General features: G+C 37.4%; 1 long non-coding RNA gene across 1 annotated transcript; it reads left to right on the forward strand.

The window, feature by feature from the left end:
* The first annotated feature begins 453 nt into the window (after positions 1–453).
* Positions 454–7,834, forward strand: LOC107317892. Its single transcript, XR_001557078.2, has 3 exons — positions 454–567; positions 3,356–3,517; positions 7,651–7,834. It is a non-coding gene; the product is annotated as an uncharacterized LOC107317892 (long non-coding RNA).
* Positions 7,835–8,214: the final 380 nt, after the last annotated feature.

Consider the following 8,214-nt stretch of genomic DNA (forward strand, 5'->3'; position numbering starts at 1 on the left):
GAATGGATCCCTTTCAAAGAACGTTCTGTGGGAGAAGCTCTTTGTGATGCGGCTCTGTTTTCCCACCAGCTAGCTAACAGGTGAGTAGTTAGAGACTGCAGATGTGAATCAAGGAAAAAATACATTCTCTTGTTACTGGCTATTTTGGACTATGTCATTTCTTTGCTGGCAAGTTGGTTTTTAAGTGCTTGTAAGGTCTGTTTCACTTCTGAGGCAAAAAAGGAAACTTCACATTATTCAGAAAAGAATCTGGATTTCTAATTAGCCTGTAATTGCATTCTTTCCTCTTGTACCTCACCCAGACTTGAGGCGGGCTGTTTTGCAGACCACCCAACTGTGGGACCCCTCAGACCACCAACACTTCTCCAGAGACTTTCTGTGAAATAGCTGGAGTTCGTGCTCAAAGTATCAAAGTGCTCATAACCCTCCCTCTGCTTCCTCTCATTTTAAAGAATTTAGTTCTTCCCTGTAATGAATGAGATGAAGAGCAAGCTGAAAGGCAGAGAGTTAATCTGGAAAAAAACAACAGCAGGCAACCCAGATGCTCTGAGAACATTCAAGAATAAGGTAATCATAAAAATCATATTTGGATACCCACAGATCTAAATGAACTAAGCAGTAGAAGAAATAGTAAGTGACACATGAATGATAACAGGGAATTTGTTTTGCAACATTTTCCTTTGAGCATTTGCAAGCTTTCCCAAACAAACTAAGCAGAGCAAGTCTGTTTTGCGTTATTCGTACATCAGTTATTTGAAAAAGACAATCTCAGCAGAACCAAAATAGCCTCGTTGAAGAGCAAGGATGATTGTCAGAGAGAAGCAGACAGGCAGAGAATACACACTGCCAAGATATCAGGAGAAGGGAACATTTCTTTTTCTCCCACAGAAGGAAATACTTTGTTAAAGTTCTTTAATAAGACCAAATTTTAAAGATACAAAACCTATTTGTGCCATAACAGAATCATTGGTAAATGTAGATAGAAGGAAAACACAAAGAAAGCACTAACATTCAGGTAATTACTTTGATAATGTTATTGCTGTTCAAAATTAGTTTGAACAGCAATCACATATACTAGAGATCTTAAAAAACAAAACAAAGAAACCACGAAAACCCAAAACAAATCCAAGAAAACACTAAACTTAGTTTCCACTTTAATTATCTACATAAAAGTTACATTATTCCTCTGGGCAAAGCATTTTGTAAAGGATCACAGCCATCATGGTAGCAAATACTCTAATCACAGTGATTCTGATGTACCAAATGCAACTTCCTGTTTAAAAAGATCTCACCTACATCCTAAAAACGAAATATGACACTGAGAACTTGTCAGCAGTGGAGTGATTGTTCACAGTTCCTAATGTTCCTTCACTCCTGCTGCTAGCTGAGCAAAAGGGAGCAGCAGGACTCAATGGAGACAGCTGCCCAACTCACTGCAACAGAGTTTGGAAGAAGCTCTCCAAAGCTACTAAGAAAACGTTGTTAGCAGGTGCCAACATGAACCACACTCAAGGGGGTGAATGCCTTTTTAACCTAACAACACAACAAATCCTCTGCTATCTAACACGTTTCTTCTAAGCACTCTTAGTGAATAATTTGTCTGCTTCCAGAAAAAAAAGGTAATTTTGTGACAGAAAGCAGAATATAGCACCATTGAGCAACAAACAATAAGGTAAATATCTGCATTAATATTGTTCTGAATGAAGCATGAATAGAAACATCTATGTGTAAAAGCACCAGAAGAAATGTTGGGAGTTGGAACAGAGCATGATATTTGCATCAGGATGAAGCAATCTGTATCATTTCTCATCCTGTTATTCCAGCAGGAAGGCATACTGCAGCATAACATGACCACAAACAGAAACAAAGAAAATGGGCAATTGGAGATTTAAGCAGGATGAATAAGTGAGATTAAGACAAATCACAAACCATAACTGTTGCCACCTCAGGAACATAAATGACCTGCCAAAACTCAGTTACTTACCACCATCCAAGAAAAAAGAGGCAGTGAAGACTCAATACCCACCAACATTGCCACATGTAAAGATCCTGGCCAGACCCCTTGGGCATGCATGTTTTTGTGCTGCTCCCTCTCTCAGTATCTGAAAACAGAACGATTTTTCCATGCACCGTGAGAAAGACTGCGTTATTTCTGGAGCTCACAAACCAGCTTTTCTCTGGGTATGTGAAATCATAACAGTTAAATTTCCATTGCCGCAGTCTTCACTGGAAAGTTCCTCCAAAAGCACCAGCAGCTCATCACAGAAATTTGATTTCCTGACGTATGCTTACCTCCTGCTAGTTCAAGCCCAGTACTCGACTGCAGCACATAACAATGAATTATAGGCAGAAAGAGAATGTAGCCTCATTTTTCTGCAACTATGTATCTGCATGCTTTGCAATGGATAGGAACAAATTGCTCTTTATCTCATGGCAATGCAGATCAGATTTTAATACAAATTAATGTTACTCACACATGTTATTCTGATATGTCCCTGTCGATTGTTAAATAAAACAAAAACAGTAAAGTGAAAGAAAACACTCTTCCCTATAGAGTGAAAAAATGAAGGAAAACATAAGAATTAATATAACACAAAAGTATCTTAAGACTTGGTTAATAGTTCTGTACTCTCCTCACTCAATGAGCCAAAGTTACCTGGTCACTCTCACTAAAGGGAGCTAAAAAGGCAAGTTATCCTGTATAATTAAGAGAAGATACCTCCTTCACTTATCTGTAGACAAAGCAAACATATCTCATCTCTATTAATACTGCTTTTTATGCTGTACCATTAAAGACAGTTTGGGGACACTTTTTCTAATTATTCACCCAATATTATCCTTCATATTTTAGTCAGGATTATTTTGAGAACAATGCGCTTTTACCCCTTTCTTGAAAACAAACTTGTGCCCCAGGAAATTTAACTGCCACCATCTAATCCCATGAACGTCCTTTCTGAATCACTTAGGGATTGACCTCATGAATTTTTCATTGTTATTTCTAGTAGGGACTGTCAATCAGACATGAAAAAGCTGAAAACAAAATGCAGAGTGAAGCAGCTTGCTAGAAAAGTCACCTCATCCAGTGCTAAAATTGCATCAGATAGCATAGAGTAGAATCACTTCGAAGAAGCAGCATAGAAGAAAGCTTCCATTTTGCAATCTTTTTTTCCCCAGGATTCATAATCTCGTTTCTTTTTGTGTTCTTCAGACACACTCAGTGTTGCACTCTGGTATTCCCAAAGAATTGTGGACCGTTCAAGGAGGTTTACAGGGAAAATGAAGCATCAATTGTGCTTGAATCAAGTTCTATCAAGTTATCCTCAGATCAATTTTTTTTCTTCACACTTCTCTGCAGTCACATTCACAGTAGTGACAGAAATACGGAAGGCGTGGCTGAGATCCCACAAGATGTCTAACCACTTCTGACAAGTTAAATGTGAGCATAAAGAATGTTCTCCTACAAGCAGAGAAAGCACAAACACTGTACATCGATCCACCTGCCAGGCACAGAAGCTTGGTAAGTTATCCTGGACTTAATATGTCAAGGAGTCCCAGCCATACATTAAGAGACTCCATAAGTGCTCTGCAAACAGATTAGAAGGGCTGATCTTCTTTTAAAGAGCAAAAAGATCTCTTAAAAGAAAGGCAGAGATGATGCAGTGATCATAACACTTCTGTACACATTTTCAGTTCGGCTTCACAAAGCCCAAGATCTGACATGTTTAGGTAAATACAGACAACAGTATTAGTGAGAGAAACTAGACCTACTCTTTCCAGACACTGGAAGACAATTCAGAGGTAACCGCTTTGCACATTTCTATTAATACAGCTTTATGTTTTACATGAACACTATATACAGACCTTCACATCTTTGCAGTGTAAGAATAGGTCCCATCCAAGAGCAAAGACACTGAGATGTCAAATATGGGTACATATTAGTAATAATTTGCATATTTTTGTACATTTTAAGAAACTAGGGGGTCTGAAGTCTAATTCAGCCAATATGCACACATTCCCTTTTCATACTATTGACATTGCTTTATTTTAATTAATTTACTGTGTGGTACAGTTAATGTTTTCAACAGAGATCCACTCCCCTGAAATACTTGCTTTCTTCAATACTTGTTTTTCAATTCATTGAGTCTCACTCAGCTCTTTACACACAACACTCATACACACTGTATGTATTACATATGCTAGAGACTGCCTATTTCAATACTTTTTCAGCAACGTGAGAGTCCCTCTTTCCCAACAATTCATATAAACACTCTATTCTGGGAAAACAGAAGTAAATTTTCTTTTGGGAATAATTACTCTGCTGTGAGAGTAGATTAATTAGACCATAATTGAGGGTCAGCATGGGAATGGGCTGAAACAAGTCATGTCACAGCAGTCACATCACAGCAGCCATGTCAGCCTGCTTCCCTGAGAAAAGCTCTGTTGTGTAACTGTATTTGTAGCCTTCACATTTCTTTTTGCAGGCTAATAAAGTTTTCTATAGAGGGCTTGAGTGATTTAACTGACCCTGATCCATATGGGTCTGGGCATGCTTAGCAATTACAAAGTTCAGAATATCTTTACACATGCACATGAGAGAAAGGGCAGGATTTTCTCCAAACAATATAAATCAATGTCATAATTCATGTAAAAATAATTGAAGGCATGTATAGCTCACAGAACAGGCTCTTCTTAGGGATGCTAACACTGTTTGAGGGCATTCACACAGCAATGGAAAACAAGATTTCAGGATGAACTTGGAATTTGAGAGTACATAAAAGTGTAACACTAACACAAAATTAAAAGAGAGATTTCAGAGTCAGATAGAGGGATAGGCTTTCTCCAGTATTATTTACCGTGCAGCAAGCATTCATGAAGTCAGAGGCCAAGCATTCAGAGTCTTCTTATTACCGCTCAGGCTGCTTCAGGTCAAACCAGCAGTAAGAAACACAATTTCTTAATTTTTTGTTAATTGGTCTTTTTCTTTTTTTTTTTAGTTTAGATACTTAGTTTTGTATTGGCTATTGCTAAATTCTTGTTTACAAGTTTGTTTGTTTGTTTTCCTTTAATTGGAGAAATAAGTTGCAAAGTGTGTACTGCAAACAAACCGCCTTGGAATCTGTAATCACCACACTGTTATCCCCTATATCCCCCATCTTTTCTACTCATAAATGTACCTGTTTAGTCTATGCCACAGAAAGGTTAAAAATAATCATTCTCATGGCAGGGTCCCTTAGTTAAATACTTCTAATAGCAGCAGAACAGCAACTACTAAATAAAGGGCTAGTTAGGCCTTGGTGTAAAATAATGATTGGAGAAATGTAATGCCCAAAAGATATTTGCCCCCTGAAACTCTTCAGAGACAAACCTTACTCATGAATAAACTACAATTTAATTCAATTTTTTCCTCTGGTAAGCAAAAGCAAAATAAGCTAAGTAGATAAAATCTGTTCACAGTGGATATTTTTTTTATTTTGTGGTTACCCTTCCAGGGGAAAAGTACATATAACCAGTATATATAGATACTTTGTAAATGTATATGTGTACACAGACTGCCACACACATGTATATGTTCATTACTACATTCCCGTACCCAGAATTGAGAGCTGAGAAAGCTACAGATTGAGTTTAAGCCTGTTTTGATATCATTATCACACTTTTAAAAAGGTCCTAGGGCAAAATGGGGATCTTATTTATTTTAATTTCAAAAAGAATGTAAGATTCAATTTGCTTAAAAGTTGACAAGAGAGAGAAAATGGCATGGCTGCACTTTTTTTCCTTGTCAGCTGAAGTTTAATGCTCAGAGAAATCTCTGTAAGCTTTTCTTATGTAATTTAAATCATAAGACAGACTTCAAAAAGAAATAATACAGCAATTACATTAAAAATTATAATCATCTGGGGAAGAGGAAAACTCAGACTAACAGACAAAAGATTGAAAGGAACTCAAGTTAAGAGGAAGAAAAAAGGATCTGCACCAACAGAGCAGGATTCATTTCCAAGGAAGTTAAGAAGTGTAAATCTTTGAGAATTAGAATTAAACCCTTCTACATTAGTGAGACCACATCCTTTCTAGTAAAGAGATGATTCTCCTTCAGTTTCACTTTGCTTCCTTTTCTGTTCTGTAATCATCCTCTCACACAATTACATTTCTCATCTTTCTTCCTGAATTCAATAGTTCTTACATTACCAGCTGCACATTTCACTAATAGAAGCGAACTGGGTACTGCATTGTTATCAGTTGGCCTGCATATACACTAACAAGTATACAAGTTAAAAAGAACTTGAAATGCTGTCTCCATCAACTTTTATAATGCTAAAGAATTACATGCAGCTATAAAAGTATTATAACACTTCTGCAAAAAACAGTTCTTCTGTACTTCCAATACACTGTTTTGAAGTCTGCCCCGAGTTGCAGTTAATGGACTGCTCGGAAAGTAATGCCTCCTGTTTTATTATGTTGGCCCATGTCATCAGAGGCTGATGTTGGTGGGATGGCAGAGGTATGACAGGTGGCAGCAGAGGGGCAGTCTGACAAAAAGGTACCTGACAAAGAAGTGTGTATGAAGCAAAGGTGTGCCACTGAATTCCTCTGTGCAGAAATAATTGCACCCATTGACATTCATGGATGCTTGCTGAATGTTTCTGGAGACCAAACAGTGGATATGAGCACAGTGTGGCAGTGGGTGATGCGTTTCAGCATTGGCAACAGTGGGTCACCTCTGCTGGTATAAGCATGGCATGCAGGCTCTTGTTAATTGCTGGCAAAAATGCATAGCTAATGACGGTGACTATGTTGAAAAGCAGTGTTCTGTAGCTGAGAAGGTATTCTATCAAATAGTATTATTATGCTCTTTGTATTGATTCTAGTTTCCATGGAAATAAATAGGAGGCATTACTTTCAGAGTGATTTAGGTCCTAAGACTTAGCATTTGCAGCCCAAGACAATACCTCTTTACCCAGTCTGGACCAGGCAAACCAAAATGTGGGACACCTGTGGTATAGATATTACACAGCAAGATCAGTGGTATGTACAGACCTAAATCCATCCTAATTCATCTAGTTCTGAACATTCCTTAAAAGTGGGTATAAATCCATGCCTCAGTAGGTCCTGAATCAACAAAAGTAATAGTAGGTACTACTGATTTGCAAGCAGCCATCAAATCTCTGCAATTAAAATTTTACGTCTGTTTTAAGTCAAACAGGCTTTTACAGATATTCACGGAACAAAAAGAAAAAAACAAAAAAACAAAAAACCACAAATTTAATTTCTCAAGCATATCCCAAAGTTCATATTTTAACATATTCATACAATGAGAAAGGAGCGTTAAGTTGCAGTGTGCTGTCAAATACAGCCAATACAGAAAGAAGAAAGAAGGTGACAGGCCTTTAGGCAGGAAAAGCAGAAAGCTCCCAGAAGTGAACAGCCGTGAAGGGGAAAAAGTGCCTGCTTTTTTAATAAATTTCATATATTTTATAAATGGGTACAGGTTTAATTGCTCATTATGCTGAAATGTCTCAGGTACAGCTTTGTTATCAACAATTTTACATTTCAGACCAAGTGTTTCATACATAATGTGTGCACATTCCTTACAAATTCAGAAAAAAGTTTGATTTCACAAGTACGTAAGTTGGTCTGGTTGTTTTGTTACAGAATGATCGTGCTGGAAGGGACCACAGGGAGTTCCTGGTCCAAACTCTTGCTCATAGCAGGTTCAACTCATTTTGCTTAAACTACAGGCAGTTGGATCCTGACACCATCAAAAGGTGGAGGTTGTTTAATCCTTCTAGGCAACCTGTGCCATAGTCTCACTGTCTTCCATGTTGTGAAAGAAAATAAACACCAATAGTAAAAATACATAAATAAAAACATTGAATCCATTTTGAACCTCTCTTCTCTAAATTTATGCTCATTATTTTTCATTCTTTCACTCTGTACCACTGTCCAGAGCCTGATGCCTCATAGGGAATGACATGGTGGTTTTCTTAGGAGATTGTGAATGGCTAGTAAAATACAGATTTCCGGGAGAGGTCTTCAATTGAGAAGAGAAACTACGGATAGAGCCTGCAGTATTTTTGAAAGAATTATTTCAAAGAGTTCAAAGTAAATTACATTTGTCTTTCAGAAGAGGCAATTTCTTGTTACTTCAAGCTACATATAAACATTTTAGAAGAATGGAAAATATTAATCAGCTAAAAAACAAGCAGAATAAAGAGG

This window comes from Coturnix japonica, chromosome 9 (assembly GCF_001577835.2).
Source record: "Coturnix japonica isolate 7356 chromosome 9, Coturnix japonica 2.1, whole genome shotgun sequence".
Lineage (NCBI taxonomy): Eukaryota > Metazoa > Chordata > Aves > Galliformes > Phasianidae > Coturnix > Coturnix japonica.